The sequence below is a fragment of the Pleurodeles waltl genome, chromosome 2_2 (genome assembly GCF_031143425.1).
Source record: "Pleurodeles waltl isolate 20211129_DDA chromosome 2_2, aPleWal1.hap1.20221129, whole genome shotgun sequence".
Taxonomy (NCBI): domain Eukaryota; kingdom Metazoa; phylum Chordata; class Amphibia; order Caudata; family Salamandridae; genus Pleurodeles; species Pleurodeles waltl.
The window spans coordinates 267,676,114-267,696,999 of record NC_090439.1 but is presented as its reverse complement, the minus strand read 5'-3'; positions in this window follow the sequence as shown (position 1 = coordinate 267,696,999).

The following is a 20,886-nucleotide window of genomic DNA, read 5'->3' as shown; positions in this document are numbered from 1 at the left end:
ATGTTCCTCACATTTTGTGGCAGAAAGGTCTGGAATCTGAGAGGAGCCACAAATTTCCTTCCAGCCAGCGTTCCCCCAAGACTCCCGATAAAAATGATACCTCACTTGTGTGGGTAGGCCTAGCGCCCGCGACAGGAAACGCCCTAAAGCGCAGCATGGACACATCCAAATTTTTGAAAGGAAACAGAGGTGTTTTTTGCGAAGTGCCTACATGTAGATTTTGGCATCTAGCTCAGCCGGCACCTAGGGAAACCTACCAAACCTGTGCATTTCTGAAACCTAGAGACCTAGGGGAATCCAAGATGGGGTGACTTGTGGGGCTCAGACAAGGTTCTGTTACCCAGAATCCTTTGCAAACCTCAAAATTTGGCTAAAAAAACACATGTTCCTCACATTTCTCTGTGGCAGAAAGGTCTGGAATCTGAGAGGAGCCACAAATTTCCTTCCAGCCAGCGTTCCCCCAAGTCTCCCGATAAAAATGATACCTCACTTGTGTGGGTAGGCCTAGAGCCCGCGACAGGAAACGCCCCAAAGCGCAGCGTGGACACATCCAAATTTTTGAAAGAAAACAGAGGTGTTTTTTGCAAAGTGCCTACCTGTAGATTTTGGCCTCTAGCTCAGCCGGCACCTAGGGAAACCTACCAAACCTGTGCATTTCTGAAAACTAGAGACCTAGGGGAATCCAAGATGGGGTGACTTGTGGGGCTCGGACCAGGTTCTGTTACCCAGAATCCTTTGCAAACCTCAAAATTTGGCTATAAAAACACATGTTCCTCACATTTCTGTGGCAGAAAGGTCTGGAATCTGAGAGGAGCCAGAAATTTCCTTCCAGCCAGCGTTCCCCCAAGTCTCCCGATAAAAATGATACCTCACTTGTGTGGGTAGGCCTTGCGCCCGCGACAGGTAACGCCCCAAAGCGCAGCGTGGACACATCCAAGTTTTTGAAAGAAAACAGAGGTGTTTTTTTGCGAAGTGCCTACCTTTAGATTTTGGCCTCTAGCTCAGCCGGCACCTAGGGAAACCTACCAAACCTGTGCATTTCTGAAAACTAGAGACCTAGGGGAATCCAAGATGGGGTGACTTGTGGGGCTCGGACCAGGTTCTGTTACCCAGAATCCTTTGCAAACCTCAAAATTTGGCTATAAAAACACATGTTCCTCACATTTTGTGGCAGAAAGGTCTGGAATCTGAGAGGAGCCACAAATTTCCTTCCAGCCAGCGTTCCCCCAAGACTCCCGATAAAAATGATACCTCACTTGTGTGGGTAGGCCTAGCGCCCGCGACAGGAAACGCCCTAAAGCGCAGCATGGACACATCCAAATTTTTGAAAGGAAACAGAGGTGTTTTTTGCGAAGTGCCTACATGTAGATTTTGGCATCTAGCTCAGCCGGCACCTAGGGAAACCTACCAAACCTGTGCATTTCTGAAACCTAGAGACCTAGGGGAATCCAAGATGGGGTGACTTGTGGGGCTCAGACAAGGTTCTGTTACCCAGAATCCTTTGCAAACCTCAAAATTTGGCTAAAAAAACACATGTTCCTCACATTTCTGTGGCAGAAAGGTCTGGAATCTGAGAGGAGCCACAAATTTCCTTCCAGCCAGCGTTCCCCCAAGTCTCCCGATAAAAATGATACCTCACTTGTGTGGGTAGGCCTAGAGCCCGCGACAGGAAACGCCCCAAAGCGCAGCGTGGACACATCCAAATTTTTGAAAGAAAACAGAGGTGTTTTTTGCAAAGTGCCTACCTGTAGATTTTGGCCTCTAGCTCAGCCGGCACCTAGGGAAACCTACCAAACCTGTGCATTTCTGAAAACTAAAGACCTAGGGGAATCCAAGATGGGGTGACTTGTGGGCTCGGACCAGGTTCTGTTACCCAGAATCCTTTGCAAAGCTCAAAATTTGGCTAAAAAAAGACATGTTCCTCACATTTCTGTGGCAGAAAGGTCTGGAATCTAAGAGGAGCCACAAATTTCCTTCAGCCAGCGTTCCCCCAAGTCTCCCGATAAAAATGATACCTCACTTGTGTGGGTAGGCCTAGCGCCCGCGACAGGAAACGCCCCAAAGCGCAGCATGGACACATCCACATTTTTGAAAGGAAACAGAGGTGTTTTTTGCGAAGTGCCTACCTGTAGATTTTGGCCTCTAGCTCAGCCGGCACCTTTGGAAACCTACCAAACCTGTACATTTCTGAAAACTAGAGACCTAGGGGAATCCAAGATGGGGTGACTTGTGGGGCTCGGACCAGGTTCTGTTACCCAGAATCCTTTGCAAACCTCAAAATTTGGCTAAAAAAAACACATGTTCCTCACATTTCTGTGGCAGAAAGGTCTGGAATCTGAGAGGAGCCACAAATTTCCTTCCAGCCAGCGTTCCCCCAAGTCTCCCGATAAAAATGATACCTCACTTGTGTGGGTAGGCCTAGAGCCCGCGACAGGAAACGCCCCAAAGCGCAGCGTGGACACATCCAAATTTTTGAAAGAAAACAGAGGTGTTTTTTGCAAAGTGCCTACCTGTAGATTTTGGCCTCTAGCTCAGCCGGCACCTAGGGAAACCTACCAAACCTGTGCATTTCTGAAAACTAGATACCTAGGGGAATCCAAGATGGGGTGACTTGTGGGGCTCGGACCAGGTTCTGTTACCCAGAATCCTTTGCAAACCTCAAAATTTGGCTAAAACAACACATGTTCCTCACATTTCTGTGGCAGAAAGTTCTGGAATATGAGAGGAGCCACAAATTTCCTTCCAGCCAGCGTTCCCCCAAGTCTCCCGATAAAAATGATACCTCACTTGTGTGGGTAGGCCTAGCGCCCGCGACAGGAAACGCCCAAAGCGCAGCATGGACACATCCATATTTTTGAAAGAAAACCGAGGTGTTTTTTGCAAAGTGCCTACCTGTAGATTTTGGCCTCTAGCTCAGCCGGCACCTAGGGACACCTACCAAACCTGTGCATTTCTGAAAACTAGAGACCTAGGGGAATCCAAGATGGGGTGACTTGTGGGGCTCGGACCAGGTTCTGTTACCCAGAATCATTTGCAAAGCTCAAAATTTGGCTAAAAAAAGACATGTTCCTCACATTTCTGTGGCAGAAAGGTCTGGAATCTGAGAGGAGCCAGAAATTTCCTTCCAGCCAGCGTTCCCCCAAGTCTCCCGATAAAAATTATACCTCACTTGTGTGGGTAGGCCTAGCAACCGCGACAGGAAACGCCCCAAAGCGCAGCGTGGACACATCCAAATTTTTGAAAGGAAACAGAGGTGTTTTTTGAGAAGTGCCTACCTGTAGATTTTGGCCTCTAGGTCAGCCGGCACCTAGGGAAACCTACCAAACCTGTGCATTTCTGAAAACTAGAGACCTAGGGGAATCCAAGATGGGGTGACTTGTGGGGCTCAGACAAGGTTCTGTTACCCAGAATCCTTTGCAAACCTCAAAATTTGGCTAAAAAAACACATGTTCCTCACATTTCTGTGGCAGAAAGGTCTGGAATCTGAGAGGAGCCACAAATTTCCTTCCAGCCAGCGTTCCCCCAAGTCTCCCGATAAAAATGATACCTCACTTGTGTGGGTAGGCCTAGAGCCCGCGACAGGAAACGCCCCAAAGCGCAGCGTGGACACATCCAAATTTTTGAAAGAAAACAGAGGTGTTTTTTTGCAAAGTGCCTACCTGTAGATTTTGGCCTCTAGCTCAGCCGGCACCTAGGGAAACCTACCAACCTGTGCATTTCTGAAAACTAAAGACCTAGGGGAATCCAAGATGGGGTGACTTGTGGGGCTCGGACCAGGTTCTGTTACCCAGAATCCTTTGCAAAGCTCAAAATTTGGCTAAAAAAAGACATGTTCCTCACATTTCTGTGGCAGAAAGGTCTGGAATCTAAGAGGAGCCACAAATTTCCTTCCAGCCAGCGTTCCCCCAAGTCTCCCGATAAAAATGATACCTCACTTGTGTGGGTAGGCCTAGCGCCCGCGACAGGAAACGCCCCAAAGCGCAGCATGGACACATCCACATTTTTGAAAGGAAACAGAGGTGTTTTTTGCGAAGTGCCTACCTGTAGATTTTGGCCTCTAGCTCAGCCGGCACCTTTGGAAACCTACCAAACCTGTACATTTCTGAAAACTAGAGACCTAGGGGAATCCAAGATGGGGTGACTTGTGGGGCTCGGACCAGGTTCTGTTACCCAGAATCCTTTGCAAACCTCAAAATTTGGCTAAAAAAAACACATGTTCCTCACATTTCTGTGGCAGAAAGTTCTGGAATCTGAGAGGAGCCACAAATTTCCTTCCAGCCAGCGTTCCCCCAAGTCTCCCGATAAAAATGATACCTCACTTGTGTGGGTAGGCCTAGCGCCCGCGACAGGAAACACCCCAAAGCGCAGCATGGACACATCCATATTTTTGAAAGAAAACCGAGGTGTTTTTTGCAAAGTGCCTACCTGTAGATTTTGGCCTCTAGCTCAGCCGGCACCTAGGGACACCTACCAAACCTGTGCATTTCTGAAAACTAGAGACCTAGGGGAATCCAAGATGGGGTGACTTGTGGGGCTCGGACCAGGTTCTGTTACCCAGAATCCTTTGCAAAGCTCAAAATTTGGCTAAAAAAAGACATGTTCCTCACATTTCTGTGGCAGAAAGGTCTGGAATCTGAGAGGAGCCAGAAATTTCCTTCCAGCCAGCGTTCCCCCAAGTCTCCCGATAAAAATTATACCTCACTTGTGTGGGTAGGCCTAGCAACCGCGACAGGAAACGCCCCAAAGCGCAGCGTGGACACATCCAAATTTTTGAAAGGAAACAGAGGTGTTTTTTGAGAAGTGCCTACCTGTAGATTTTGGCCTCTAGGTCAGCCGGCACCTAGGGAAACCTACCAAACCTGTGCATTTCTGAAAACTAGAGACCTAGGGGAATCCAAGATGGGGTGACTTGTGGGGCTCGGACCAGGTTCTGTTACCCAGAATCCTTTGCAAACCTCAAAATTTGGCTAAAAAAACACATGTTCCTCACATTTCTGTGGCAGAAAGTTCTGGAATCTGAGAGGAGCCACAAATTTCCTTCCAGCCAGCGTTCCCCCAAGTCTCCCGATAAAAATGATACCTCACTTGTGTGGGTAGGCCTAGCGCCCGCGACAGGAAACGCCCCAAAGCGCAGCATGGACACATCCCATTTTTGAAAGAAAACAGAGGTGTTTTTTGCGAAGTGCCTACCTGTAGATTTTGGCCTCTAGCTCAGCCGGCACCTTTGGAAACCTACCAAACCTGTGCATTTCTGAAAACTAGAGACCTAGGGGAATCCAAGATGGGGTGACTTGTGGGGCTCGGACCAGGTTCTGTTACCCAGAATCCTTTGCAAACCTCAAAATTTGGCTAAAAAAACACATGTTCCTCACATTTCTGTGGCAGAAAGGTCTGGAATCTGAGAGGAGCCACAAATTTCCTTCCAGCCAGCGTTCCCCCAAGTCTCCCGATAAAAATGATACCTCACTTGTGTGGGTAGGCCTAGAGCCCGCGACAGGAAACGCCCCAAAGCGCAGCGTGGACACATCCAAAAATTTGAAAGAAAACAGAGGTGTTTTTTGCAAAGTGCCTACCTGTAGATTTTGGCCTCTCGCTCAGCCGGCACCTAGGGAAACCTATCAAACCTGTGCATTTCTGAAAACTAGAGACCTAGGGGAATCCAAGATGGGGTGACTTGTGGGGCTCGGACCAGGTTCTGTTACCCAGAATCCTTTGCAAAGCTCAAAAATTTGGCTAAAAAAACACATGTTCCTCACATTTCTGTGGCAGAAAGGTCTGGAATCTGAGAGGAGCCAGAAATTTCCTTCCAGCCAGCGTTCCCCCAAGTCTCCCGATAAAAATGATACCTCACTTGTGTGGGTAGGCCTAGCGCCCGCGACAGGAAACGCCCCAAAGCGCAGCGTGGACACATCCAAATTTTTAAAGGAAACAGAGGTGTTTTTTGAGAAGTGCCTACCTGTAGATTTTGGCCTCTAGGTCAGCCGGCACCTAGGGAAACCTACCAAACCTGTGCATTTCTGAAACCTAGAGACCTAGGGGAATCTAAGATGGGGTGACTTGTGGGGCTCGGACCAGGTTCTGTTACCCAGAATCCTTTGCAAACCTCAAAATTTGGCGAAAAAAACACATGTTCCTCACATTTCTGTGGCAGAAAGGTCTGAAATCTGAGAGGAGACACAAATTTCCTTCCAGCCAGCGTTTCCCAAGTCTCCCGATAAAAATGATACCTCACTTATGTGGGTAGGCCTAGCGCCCGCGACAGGTAACGCCCCAAAGCGCAGCGTGGACACATCCAAGTTTTTGAAAGAAAACAGAGGTGTTTTTTGCGAAGTGCCTACCTGTAGATTTTGGCCTCTAGCTCAGCCGGCACCTAGGGAAACCTACCAAACCTGTGCATTTCTGAAAACTAGAGACCTAGGGGAATCCAAGATGGGGTGACTTGTGGGGCTCGGACCAGGTTCTGTTACCCAGAATCCTTTGCAAACCTCAAAATTTGGCTAAAAAAACACATGTTCCTCATATTTCTGTGGCAGAAAGTTCTGGAATCTGAGAGGAGCCACAAATTTCCTTCCAGCAAGCGTTCCCCCAAGTCTCCCGATAAAAATGATACCTCACTTGTGTGGGTAGGCCTAAAAGAAAACACAGGTGTTTTTTGTGAAGTGCCTACCTGTAGATTTTGGCCTCTAGCTCCGCCGGCACCTAGGGAAACCTACCAAACCTGTGCATTTCTGAAAACTAGATACCTAGGGGAATCCAAGATGGGGTGACTTGTGGGGCTCGGACCAGGTTCTGTTACCCAGAATCCTTTGCAAACCTCAAAATTTGGCTAAAAAAACACATGTTCCTCACATTTCTGTGGCAGAAAGTTCTGGAATCTGAGAGGAGCCACAAATTTCATTCCAGCCAGCGTTCCCCAAGTCTCCCGATAAAAATGATACCTCACTTGTGTGGGTAGGCCTAGCGCCCGTGACAGGAAACGCCCCAAAGCGCAGCATGGACACATCCACATTTTTGAAAGGAAACAGAGGTGTTTTTTGCGAAGTGCCTACCTGTAGATTTTGGCCTCTAGCTCAGCTGGCACCTTTGGAAACCTACCAAACCTGTACATTTCTGAAAACTAGAGACCTAGGGGAATCCAAGATGGGGTGACTTGTGGGGCTCGGACCAGGTTCTGTTACCCAGAATCCTTTGCAAACCTCAAAATTTGGCTAAAAAAACACATGTTCCTCACATTTCTGTGGCAGAAAGGTCTGGAATCTGAGAGGAGCCACAAATTTCCTTCCAGCCAGCGTTCCCCCAAGTCTCCCGATAAAAATGATACCTCACTTGTGTGGGTAGGCCTAGAGCCCGCGACAGGAAACGCCCCAAAGCGCAGCGTGGACACATCCAAATTTTTGAAAGAAAACAGAGGTGTTTTTTGCAAAGTGCCTACCTGTAGATTTTGGCCTCTAGCTCAGCCAGCACCTAGGGAAACCTACCAAACCTGTGCATTTCTGAAAACTAGATACCTAGGGGAATCCAAGATGGGGTGACTTGTGGGGCTCGGACCAGGTTCTGTTACCCAGAATCCTTTGCAAACCTCAAAATTTGGCTAAAACAACACATGTTCCTCACATTTCTGTGGCAGAAAGTTCTGGAATCTGAGAGGAGCCACAAATTTCCTTCCAGCCAGCGTTCCCCCAAGTCTCCCGATAAAAATGATACCTCACTTGTGTGGGTAGGCCTAGCGCCCGCGACAGGAAACGCCCCAAAGCGCAGCATGGACACATCCATATTTTTGAAAGAAAACCGAGGTGTTTTTTGCAAAGTGCCTACCTGTAGATTTTGGCCTCTAGCTCAGCCGGCACCTAGGGAAACCTACCAAACCTGTGCATTTCTGAAAACTAGAGACCTAGGGGAATCCAAGATGGGGTGACTTGTGGGGCTCGGACCAGGTTCTGTTACCCAGAATCCTTTGCAAAGCTCAAAATTTGGCTAAAAAAAGACATGTTCCTCACATTTCTGTGGCAGAAAGGTCTGGAATCTGAGAGGAGCCAGAAATTTCCTTCCAGCCAGCGTTCCCCCAAGTCTCCCGATAAAAATTATACCTCACTTGTGTGGGTAGGCCTAGCAACCGCGACAGGAAACGCCCCAAAGCGCAGCGTGGACACATCCAAATTTTTGAAAGGAAACAGAGGTGTTTTTTGAGAAGTGCCTACCTGTAGATTTTGGCCTCTAGGTCAGCCGGCACCTAGGGAAACCTACCAAACCTGTGCATTTCTGAAAACTAGAGACCTAGGGGAATCCAAGATGGGGTGACTTGTGGGGCTCGGACCAGGTTCTGTTACCCAGAATCCTTTGCAAACCTCAAAATTTGGCTAAAAAAAGACATGTTCCTCACATTTCTGTGGCAGAAAGTTCTGGAATCTGAGAGGAGCCACAAATTTCCTTCCAGCCAGCGTTCCCCCAAGTCTCCCGATAAAAATGATACCTCACTTGTGTGGGTAGGCCTAGCGCCCGCGACAGGAAACGCCCCAAAGCGCAGCATGGACACATCCAAATTTTTGAAAGGAAACAGAGGTGTTTTTTGCGAAGTGCCTACCTGTAGATTTTGGCCTCTAGCTCAGCCGGCACCTTTGGAAACCTACCAAACCTGTGCATTTCTGAAAACTAGAGACCTAGGGGAATCCAAGATGGGGTGACTTGTGGGGCTCGGACCAGGTTCTGTTACCCAGAATCCTTTGCAAACCTCAAAATTTGGCTAAAAAAACACATGTTCCTCACATTTCTGTGGCAGAAAGGTCTGAAATCTGAGAGGAGCCACAAATTTCCTTCCAGCCAGCGTTTCCCAAGTCTCCCGAAAAAAATGATACCTCACTTGTGTGGGTAGGCCTAGCGCCCGCGACAGGTAACGCCCCAAAGCGCAGCGTGGACACATCCAAGTTTTTGAAAGAAAACCGAGGTGTTTTTTGCGAAGTGCCTACCTGTAGATTTTGGCCTCTAGCTCAGCCGGCACCTAGGGAAACCTACCAAACCTGTGCATTTCTGAAAACTAGAGACCTAGGGGAATCCAAGATGGGGTGACTTGTGGGGCTCGGACCAGGTTCTGTTACCCAGAATCCTTTGCAAACCTCAAAATTTGGCTAAAAAAACACATGTTCCTCATATTTCTGTGGCAGAAAGTTCTGGAATCTGAGAGGAGCCACAAATTTCCTTCCAGCAAGCGTTCCCCCAAGTCTCCCGATAAAAATGATACCTCACTTGTGTGGGTAGGCCTAGAGTCCGCGATAGGAAACGCCCCAAAGAGCAGCGTGGACACATCCAAATTTTTGAAAGGAAACAGAGGTGTTTTTTGAGAAGTGCCTACCTGTAGATTTTGGCCTCTAGGTCAGCCGGCACCTAGGGAAACCTACCAAACCTGTGCATTTCTGAAAACTAGAGACCTAGGGGAATCTAAGATGGGGTGACTTGTGGGGCTCGGACCAGGTTCTGTTACCCAGAATCCTTTGCAAACCTCAAAATTTGGCTAAAAAAACACATGTTCCTCACATTTCTGTGGCAGAAAGGTCTGAAATCTGAGAGGAGCCACAAATTTCCTTCCAGCCAGCGTTTCCCAAGTATCCCGATAAAAATGATACCTCACTTGTGTGGGTAGGCCTAGAGTCCGCGATAGGAAACGCCTCAAAGCGCAGCGTGGACACATCCACATTTTTGAAAGAAAACAGAGGTGTTTTTTGTGAAGTGCCTACCTGTAGATTTTGGCCTCTAGCTCCGCCGGCACCTAGGGAAACCTACCAAACCTGTGCATTTCTGAAAACTAGATACCTAGGGGAATCCAAGATGGGGTGACTTGTGGGGCTCGGACCAGGTTCTGTTACCCAGAATCCTTTGCAAACCTCAAAATTTGGCTAAAAAAACACATGTTCCTCACATTTCTGTGGCAGAAAGTTCTGGAATCTGAGAGGAGCCACAAATTTCCTTCCAGCCAGCGTTCCCCCAAGTCTCCCGATAAAAATGATACCTCACTTGTGTGGGTAGGCCTAGCGCCCACGACAGGAAACGCCCCAAAGCGCAGCATGGACACATCCAAATTTTTGAAAGAAAACAGAGGTGTTTTTTGCGAAGTGCCTAACTGTAGATTTTGGCCTATAGCTCAGCCGGCACCTAGGGAAACCTACCAAACCTGTGCATTTCTGAAAACTAGAGACCTAGGGGAATCCAATATGGGGTGACTTGTGGGGCTCAGACCAGGTTCTGTTACCCAGAATCCTTTGCAAACCTCAAAATTTGGCTAAAAAAACACATGTTCCTCACATTTCTGTGGCAGAAAGGTCTGGAATCTGAGAGGAGCCACAAATTTCCTTCCAGCCAGCGTTCCCCCAAGTCTCCCGATAAAAATGATACCTCACTTGTGTGGGTAGGCCTAGAGCCCGCGACAGGAAACGCCCCAAAGCGCAGCGTGGACACATCCAAATTTTTGAAAGAAAACCGAGGTGTTTTTTGCAAAGTGCCTACCTGTAGATTTTGGCCTCTAGCTCAGCCGGCTCCTAGGGAAACCTACCAAACCTGTGCATTTCTGAAAACTAGAGACCTAGGGGAATCCAAGATGGGGTGACTTGTGGGGCTCGGACCAGGTTCTGTTACCCAGAATCCTTTGCAAAGCTCAAAATTTGGCTAAAAAAAGACATGTTCCTCACATTTCTGTGGCAGAAAGGTCTGGAATCTGAGAGGAGCCAGAAATTTCCTTCCAGCCAGCGTTCCCCGAAGTCTCCCGATAAAAATTATACCTCACTTGTGTGGGTAGGCCTAGCAACCGCGACAGGAAACGCCCCAAAGCGCAGCGTGGACACATCCAAATTTTTGAAAGGAAACAGAGGTGTTTTTTGAGAAGTGCCTACCTTTAGATTTTGGCCTCTAGGTCAGCCGGCACCTAGGGAAACCTACCAAACCTGTGCCTTTCTGAAAACTAGAGACCTAGGGCAATCCAAGATGGGGTGACTTGTGGGGCTCGGACCAGGTTCTGTTACCCAGAATCCTTTGCAAACCTCAAAATTTGGCTAAAAAAACACATGTTCCTCACATTTCTGTGGCAGAAAGTTCTGGAATCTGAGAGGAGCCACAAATTTCCTTCCAGCCAGCGTTCCCCCAAGTCTCCCGATAAAAATGATACCTCACTTGTGTGGGTAGGCCTAGCGCCCGCGACAGGAAACGCCCCAAAGCGCAGCATGAACACATCCAAATTTTTGAAAGGAAACAGAGGTGTTTTTTGCGAAGTGCCTACCTGTAGATTTTGGCCTCTAGCTCAGCCGGCACCTTTGGAAACCTACCAAACCTGTGCATTTCTGAAAACTAGAGACCTAGGGGAATCCAAGATGGGGTGACTTGTGGGGCTCGGACCAGGTTCTGTTACCCAGAATCCTTTGCAAACCTCAAAATTTGGCTAAAAAAACACATGTTCCTCACATTTCTGTGGCAGAAAGGTCTGGAATCTGAGAGGAGCCACAAATTTCCTTCCAGCCAGCATTCCCCCAAGTCTCCCGATAAAAATGATACCTCACTTGTGTGGGTAGGCCTAGAGCCCGCGACAGGAAACGCCCCAAAGCGCAGCGTGGACACATCCAAATATTTGAAAGAAAACAGAGGTGTTTTTTGCAAAGTGCCTACCTGTAGATTTTGGCCTCTCGCTCAGCCGGCACCTAGGGAAACCTACCAAACCTGTGCATTTCTGAAAACTAGAGACCTAGGGGAATCCAAGATGGGGTGACTTGTGGGGCTCGGACCAGGTTCTGTTACCCAGAATCCTTTGCAAAACTCAAAATTTGGCTAAAAAAACACATGTTCCTCACATTTCTGTGGCAGAAAGGTCTGGAATCTGAGAGGAGCCAGAAATTTCCTTCCAGCCAGCGTTCCCCCAAGTCTCCCGATAAAAATGATACCTCACTTGTGTGGGTAGGCCTAGCGCCCGCGACAGGTAACGCCCCAAAGTGCAGCGTGGACACATCCAAGTTTTTGAAAGAAAACAGAGGTGTTTTTTGCGAAGTGCCTACCTGTAGATTTTAGCCTCTAGCTCAGCCGGCACCTAGGGAAACCTACCAAACCTGTGCATTTCTGAAAACTAGAGACCTAGGGGAATCCAAGATGGGGTGACTTGTGGGGCTCGGACCAGGTTCTGTTACCCAGAATCCTTTGCAAACCTCAAAATTTGGCTATAAAAACACATGTTCCTCACATTTTGTGGCAGAAAGGTCTGGAATCTGAGAGGAGCCACAAATTTCCTTCCAGCCAGCGTTCCCCCAAGACTCCCGATAAAAATGATACCTCACTTGTGTGGGTAGGCCTAGCGCCCGCGACAGGAAACGCCCTAAAGCGCAGCATGGACACATCCAAATTTTTGAAAGGAAACAGAGGTGTTTTTTGCGAAGTGCCTACATGTAGATTTTGGCATCTAGCTCAGCCGGCACCTAGGGAAACCTACCAAACCTGTGCATTTCTGAAACCTAGAGACCTAGGGGAATCCAAGATGGGGTGACTTGTGGGGCTCAGACAAGGTTCTGTTACCCAGAATCCTTTGCAAACCTCAAAATTTGGCTAAAAAAACACATGTTCCTCACATTTCTGTGGCAGAAAGGTCTGGAATCTGAGAGGAGCCACAAATTTCCTTCCAGCCAGCGTTCCCCCAAGTCTCCCGATAAAAATGATACCTCACTTGTGTGGGTAGGCCTAGAGCCCGCGACAGGAAACGCCCCAAAGCGCAGCGTGGACACATCCAAATTTTTGAAAGAAAACAGAGGTGTTTTTTGCAAAGTGCCTACCTGTAGATTTTGGCCTCTAGCTCAGCCGGCACCTAGGGAAACCTACCAAACCTGTGCATTTCTGAAAACTAGAGACCTAGGGGAATCCAAGATGGGGTGACTTGTGGGGCTCGGACCAGGTTCTGTTACCCAGAATCCTTTGCAAACCTCAAAATTTGGCTATAAAAACACATGTTCCTCACATTTCTGTGGCAGAAAGGTCTGGAATCTGAGAGGAGCCAGAAATTTCCTTCCAGCCAGCGTTCCCCCAAGTCTCCCGATAAAAATGATACCTCACTTGTGTGGGTAGGCCTAGCGCCCGCGACAGGTAACGCCCCAAAGCGCAGCGTGGACACATCCAAGTTTTTGAAAGAAAACAGAGGTGTTTTTTGCGAAGTGCCTACCTTTAGATTTTGGCCTCTAGCTCAGCCGGCACCTAGGGAAACCTACCAAACCTGTGCATTTCTGAAAACTAGAGACCTAGGGGAATCCAAGATGGGGTGACTTGTGGGGCTCGGACCAGGTTCTGTTACCCAGAATCCTTTGCAAACCTCAAAATTTGGCTATAAAAACACATGTTCCTCACATTTTGTGGCAGAAAGGTCTGGAATCTGAGAGGAGCCACAAATTTCCTTCCAGCCAGCGTTCCCCCAAGACTCCCGATAAAAATGATACCTCACTTGTGTGGGTAGGCCTAGCGCCCGCGACAGGAAACGCCCTAAAGCGCAGCATGGACACATCCAAATTTTTGAAAGGAAACAGAGGTGTTTTTTGCGAAGTGCCTACATGTAGATTTTGGCATCTAGCTCAGCCGGCACCTAGGGAAACCTACCAAACCTGTGCATTTCTGAAACCTAGAGACCTAGGGGAATCCAAGATGGGGTGACTTGTGGGGCTCAGACAAGGTTCTGTTACCCAGAATCCTTTGCAAACCTCAAAATTTGGCTAAAAAAACACATGTTCCTCACATTTCTGTGGCAGAAAGGTCTGGAATCTGAGAGGAGCCACAAATTTCCTTCCAGCCAGCGTTCCCCCAAGTCTCCCGATAAAAATGATACCTCACTTGTGTGGGTAGGCCTAGAGCCCGCGACAGGAAACGCCCCAAAGCGCAGCGTGGACACATCGAAATTTTTGAAAGAAAACAGAGGTGTTTTTTGCAAAGTGCCTACCTGTAGATTTTGGCCTCTAGCTCAGCCGGCACCTAGGGAAACCTACCAAACCTGTGCATTTCTGAAAACTAAAGACCTAGGGGAATCCAAGATGGGGTGACTTGTGGGGCTCGGACCAGGTTCTGTTACCCAGAATCCTTTGCAAAGCTCAAAATTTGGCTAAAAAAAGACATGTTCCTCACATTTCTGTGGCAGAAAGGTCTGGAATCTAAGAGGAGCCACAAATTTCCTTCCAGCCAGCGTTCCCCCAAGTCTCCCGATAAAAATGATACCTCACTTGTGTGGGTAGGCCTAGCGCCCGCGACAGGAAACGCCCCAAAGTGCAGCATGGACACATCCACATTTTTGAAAGGAAACAGAGGTGTTTTTTGCGAAGTGCCTACCTGTAGATTTTGGCCTCTAGCTCAGCCGGCACCTTTGGAAACCTACCAAACCTGTACATTTCTGAAAACTAGAGACCTAGGGGAATCCAAGATGGGGTGACTTGTGGGGCTCGGACCAGGTTCTGTTACCCAGAATCCTTTGCAAACCTCAAAATTTGGCTAAAAAAACACATGTTCCTCACATTTCTGTGGCAGAAAGGTCTGGAATCTGAGAGGAGCCACAAATTTCCTTCCAGCCAGCGTTCCCCCAAGTCTCCCGATAAAAATGATACCTCACTTGTGTGGGTAGGCCTAGAGCCCGCGACAGGAAACGCCCCAAAGCGCAGTGTGGACACATCCAAATTTTTGAAAGAAAACAGAGGTGTTTTTTGCAAAGTGCCTACCTGTAGATTTTGGCCTCTAGCTCAGCCGGCACCTAGGGAAACCTACCAAACCTGTGCATTTCTGAAAACTAGATACCTAGGGGAATCCAAGATGGGGTGACTTGTGGGGCTCGGACCAGGTTCTGTTACCCAGAATCCTTTGCAAACCTCAAAATTTGGCTAAAACAACACATGTTCCTCACATTTCTGTGGCAGAAAGTTCTGGAATCTGAGAGGAGCCACAAATTTCCTTCCAGCCAGCGTTCCCCCAAGTCTCCCGATAAAAATGATACCTCACTTGTGTGGGTAGGCCTAGCGCCCGCGACAGGAAACGCCCCAAAGCGCAGCATGGACACATCCATATTTTTGAAAGAAAACCGAGGTGTTTTTTGCAAAGTGCCTACCTGTAGATTTTGGCCTCTAGCTCAGCCGGCACCTAGGGACACCTACCAAACCTGTGCATTTCTGAAAACTAGAGACCTAGGGGAATCCAAGATGGGGTGACTTGTGGGGCTCGGACCAGGTTCTGTTACCCAGAATCATTTGCAAAGCTCAAAATTTGGCTAAAAAAAGACATGTTCCTCACATTTCTGTGGCAGAAAGGTCTGGAATCTGAGAGGAGCCAGAAATTTCCTTCCAGCCAGCGTTCCCCCAAGTCTCCCGATAAAAATTATACCTCACTTGTGTGGGTAGGCCTAGCAACCGCGACAGGAAACGCCCCAAAGCGCAGCGTGGACACATCCAAATTTTTGAAAGGAAACAGAGGTGTTTTTTGAGAAGTGCCTACCTGTAGATTTTGGCCTCTAGGTCAGCCGGCACCTAGGGAAACCTACCAAACCTGTGCATTTCTGAAAACTAGAGACCTAGGGGAATCCAAGATGGGGTGACTTGTGGGGCTCGGACCAGGTTCTGTTACCCAGAATCCTTTGCAAACCTCAAAATTTGGCTAAAAAAACACATGTTCCTCACATTTCTGTGGCAGAAAGTTCTGGAATCTGAGAGGAGCCACAAATTTCCTTCCAGCCAGCGTTCCCCCAAGTCTCCCGATAAAAATGATACCTCACTTGTGTGGGTAGGCCTAGCGCCCGCGACAGGAAACGCCCCAAAGCGCAGCATGGACACATCCCAATTTTTGAAAGAAAACAGAGGTGTTTTTTGCGAAGTGCCTACCTGTAGATTTTGGCCTCTAGCTCAGCCGGCACCTTTGGAAACCTACCAAACCTGTGCATTTCTGAAAACTAGAGACCTAGGGGAATCCAAGATGGGGTGACTTGTGGGGCTCGGACCAGGTTCTGTTACCCAGAATCCTTTGCAAACCTCAAAATTTGGCTAAAAAAACACATGTTCCTCACATTTCTGTGGCAGAAAGGTCTGGAATCTGAGAGGAGCCACAAATTTCCTTCCAGCCAGCGTTCCCCCAAGTCTCCCGATAAAAATGATACCTCACTTGTGTGGGTAGGCCTAGAGCCCGCGACAGGAAACGCCCCAAAGCGCAGCGTGGACACATCCAAATATTTGAAAGAAAACAGAGATGTTTTTTGCAAAGTGCCTACCTGTAGATTTTGGCCTCTCGCTCAGCCGGCACCTAGGGAAACCTATCAAACCTGTGCATTTCTGAAAACTAGAGACCTAGGGGAATCCAAGATGGGGTGACTTGTGGGGCTCGGACCAGGTTCTGTTACCCAGAATCCTTTGCAAAGCTCAAAATTTGGCTAAAAAAACACATGTTCCTCACATTTCTGTGGCAGAAAGGTCTGGAATCTGAGAGGAGCCAGAAATTTCCTTCCAGCCAGCGTTCCCCCAAGTCTCCCGATAAAAATGATACCTCACTTGTGTGGGTAGGCCTAGCGCCCGCGACAGGAAACGCCCCAAAGCGCAGCGTGGACACATCCAAATTTTTTAAAGGAAACAGAGGTGTTTTTTGAGAAGTGCCTACCTGTAGATTTTGGCCTCTAGGTCAGCCGGCACCTAGGGAAACCTACCAAACCTGTGCATTTCTGAAACCTAGAGACCTAGGGGAATCTAAGATGGGGTGACTTGTGGGGCTCGGACCAGGTTCTGTTACCCAGAATCCTTTGCAAACCTCAAAATTTGGCGAAAAAAACACATGTTCCTCACATTTCTGTGGCAGAAAGGTCTGAAATCTGAGAGGAGACACAAATTTCCTTCCAGCCAGCGTTTCCCAAGTCTCCCGATAAAAATGATACCTCACTTATGTGGGTAGGCCTAGCGCCCGCGACAGGTAACGCCCCAAAGCGCAGCGTGGACACATCCAAGTTTTTGAAAGAAAACAGAGGTGTTTTTTGCGAAGTGCCTACCTGTAGATTTTGGCCTCTAGCTCAGCCGGCACCTAGGGAAACCTACCAAACCTGTGCATTTCTGAAAACTAGAGACCTAGGGGAATCCAAGATGGGGTGACTTGTGGGGCTCGGACCAGGTTCTGTTACCCAGAATCCTTTGCAAACCTCAAAATTTGGCTAAAAAAACACATGTTCCTCATATTTCTGTGGCAGAAAGTTCTGGAATCTGAGAGGAGCCACAAATTTCCTTCCAGCAAGCGTTCCCCCAAGTCTCCCGATAAAAATGATACCTCACTTGTGTGGGTAGGCCTAAAAGAAAACACAGGTGTTTTTTGTGAAGTGCCTACCTGTAGATTTTGGCCTCTAGCTCCGCCGGCACCTAGGGAAACCTACCAAACCTGTGCATTTCTGAAAACTAGATACCTAGGGGAATCCAAGATGGGGTGACTTGTGGGGCTCGGACCAGGTTCTGTTACCCAGAATCCTTTGCAAACCTCAAAATTTGGCTAAAAAAACACATGTTCCTCACATTTCTGTGGCAGAAAGTTCTGGAATCTGAGAGGAGCCACAAATTTAATTCCAGCCAGCGTTCCCCCAAGTCTCCCGATAAAAATGATACCTCACTTGTGTGGGTAGGCCTAGCGCCCGTGACAGGAAACGCCCCAAAGCGCAGCATGGACACATCCACATTTTTTAAAGGAAACAGAGGTGTTTTTTGCGAAGTGCCTACCTGTAGATTTTGGCCTCTAGCTCAGCTGGCACCTTTGGAAACCTACCAAACCTGTACATTTCTGAAAACTAGAGACCTAGGGGAATCCAAGATGGGGTGACTTGTGGGGCTCGGACCAGGTTCTGTTACCCAGAATCCTTTGCAAACCTCAAAATTTGGCTAAAAAAACACATGTTCCTCACATTTCTGTGGCAGAAAGGTCTGGAATCTGAGAGGAGCCACAAATTTCCTTCCAGCCAGCGTTCCCCCAAGTCTCCCGATAAAAATGATACCTCACTTGTGTGGGTAGGCCTAGAGCCCGCGACAGGAAACGCCCCAAAGCGCAGCGTGGACACATCCAAATTTTTGAAAGAAAACAGAGGTGTTTTTTGCAAAGTGCCTACCTGTAGATTTTGGCCTCTAGCTCAGCCAGCACCTAGGGAAACCTACCAAACCTGTGCATTTCTGAAAACTAGATACCTAGGGGAATCCAAGATGGGGTGACTTGTGGGGCTCGGACCAGGTTCTGTTACCCAGAATCCTTTGCAAACCTCAAAATTTGGCTAAAACAACACATGTTCCTCACATTTCTGTGGCAGAAAGTTCTGGAATCTGAGAGGAGCCACAAATTTCCTTCCAGCCAGCGTTCCCCCAAGTCTCCCGATAAAAATGATACCTCACTTGTGTGGGTAGGCCTAGCGCCCGCGACAGGAAACGCCCCAAAGCGCAGCATGGACACATCCATATTTTTGAAAGAAAACCGAGGTGTTTTTTGCAAAGTGCCTACCTGTAGATTTTGGCCTCTAGCTCAGCCGGCACCTAGGGAAACCTACCAAACCTGTGCATTTCTGAAAACTAGAGACCTAGGGGAATCCAAGATGGGGTGACTTGTGGGGCTCGGACCAGGTTCTGTTACCCAGAATCCTTTGCAAAGCTCAAAATTTGGCTAAAAAAAGACATGTTCCTCACATTTCTGTGGCAGAAAGGTCTGGAATCTGAGAGGAGCCAGAAATTTCCTTCCAGCCAGCGTTCCCCCAAGTCTCCCGATAAAAATTATACCTCACTTGTGTGGGTAGGCCTAGCAACCGCGACAGGAAACGCCCCAAAGCGCAGCGTGGACACATCCAAATTTTTGAAAGGAAACAGAGGTGTTTTTTGAGAAGTGCCTACCTGTAGATTTTGGCCTCTAGGTCAGCCGGCACCTAGGGAAACCTACCAAACCTGTGCATTTCTGAAAACTAGAGACCTAGGGGAATCCAAGATGGGGTGACTTGTGGGGCTCGGACCAGGTTCTGTTACCCAGAATCCTTTGCAAACCTCAAAATTTGGCTAAAAAAACACATGTTCCTCACATTTCTGTGGCAGAAAGGTCTGAAATCTGAGAGGAGCCACAAATTTCCTTCCAGCCAGCGTTTCCCAAGTCTCCCGAAAAAAATGATACCTCACTTGTGTGGGTAGGCCTAGCGCCCGCGACAGGTAACGCCCCAAAGCGCAGCGTGGACACATCCAAGTTTTTGAAAGAAAACCGAGGTGTTTTTTGCGAAGTGCCTACCTGTAGATTTTGGCCTCTAGCTCAGCCGGCACCTAGGGAAACCTACCAAACCTGTGCATTTCTGAAAACTAGAGACCTAGGGGAATCCAAGATGGGGTGACTTGTGGGGCTCGGACCAGGTTCTGTTACCCAGAATCCTTTGCAAACCTCAAAATTTGGCTAAAAAAACACATGTTCCTCATATTTCTGTGGCAGAAAGTTCTGGAATCTGAGAGGAGCCACAAATTTCCTTCCAGCAAGCGTTCCCCCAAGTCTCCCGATAAAAATGATACCTCACTTGTGTGGGTAGGCCTAGAGTCCGCGATAGGAAACGCCCCAAAGAGCAGCGTGGACACATCCAAATTTTTGAAAGGAAACAGAGGTGTTTTTTGAGAAGTGCCTACCTGTAGATTTTGGCCTCTAGGTCAGCCGGCACCTAGGGAAACCTACCAAACCTGTGCATTTCTGAAAACTAGAGACCTAGGGGAATCTAAGATGGGGTGACTTGTGGGGCTCGGACCAGGTTCTGTTACCCAGAATCCTTTGCAAACCTCAAAATTTGGCTAAAAAAACACATGTTCCTCACATTTCTGTGGCAGAAAGGTCTGAAATCTGAGAGGAGCCACAAATTTCCTTCCAGCCAGCGTTTCCCAAGTCTCCCGATAAAAATGATACCTCACTTGTGTGGGTAGGCCTAGAGTCCGCGATAGGAAACGCCTCAAAGCGCAGCGTGGACACATCCACATTTTTGAAAGAAAACAGAGGTGTTTTTTGTGAAGTGCCTACCTGTAGATTTTGGCCTCTAGCTCCGCCGGCACCTAGGGAAACCTACCAAACCTGTGCATTTCTGAAAACTAGATACCTAGGGGAATCCAAGATGGGGTGACTTGTGGGGCTCGGACCAGGTTCTGTTACCCAGAATCCTTTGCAAACCTCAAAATTTGGCTAAAAAAACACATGTTCCTCACATTTCTGTGGCAGAAAGTTCTGGAATCTGAGAGGAGCCACAAATTTCCTTCCAGCCAGCGTTCCCCCAAGTCTCCCGATAAAAATGATACCTCACTTGTGTGGGTAGGCCTAGCGCCCACGACAGGAAACGCCCCAAAGCGCAGCATGGACACATCCAAATTTTTGAAAGAAAACAGAGGTGTTTTTTGCGAAGTGCCTAACTGTAGATTTTGGCCTATAGCTCAGCCGGCACCTAGGGAAACCTACCAAACCTGTGCATTTCTGAAAACTAGAGACCTAGGGGAATCCAATATGGGGTGACTTGTGGGGCTCAGACCAGGTTCTGTTACCCAGAATCCTTTGCAAACCTCAAAATTTGGCTAAAAAAACACATGTTCCTCACATTTCTGTGGCAGAAAGGTCTGGAATCTGAGAGGAGCCACAAATTTCCTTCCAGCCAGCGTTCCCCCAAGTCTCCCGATAAAAATGATACCTCACTTGTGTGGGTAGGCCTAGAGCCCGCGACAGGAAACGCCCCAAAGCGCAGCGTGGACACATCCAAATTTTTGAAAGAAAACCGAGGTGTTTTTTGCAAAGTGCCTACCTGTAGATTTTGGCCTCTAGCTCAGCCGGCTCCTAGGGAAACCTACCAAACCTGTGCATTTCTGAAAACTAGAGACCTAGGGGAATCCAAGATGGGGTGACTTGTGGGGC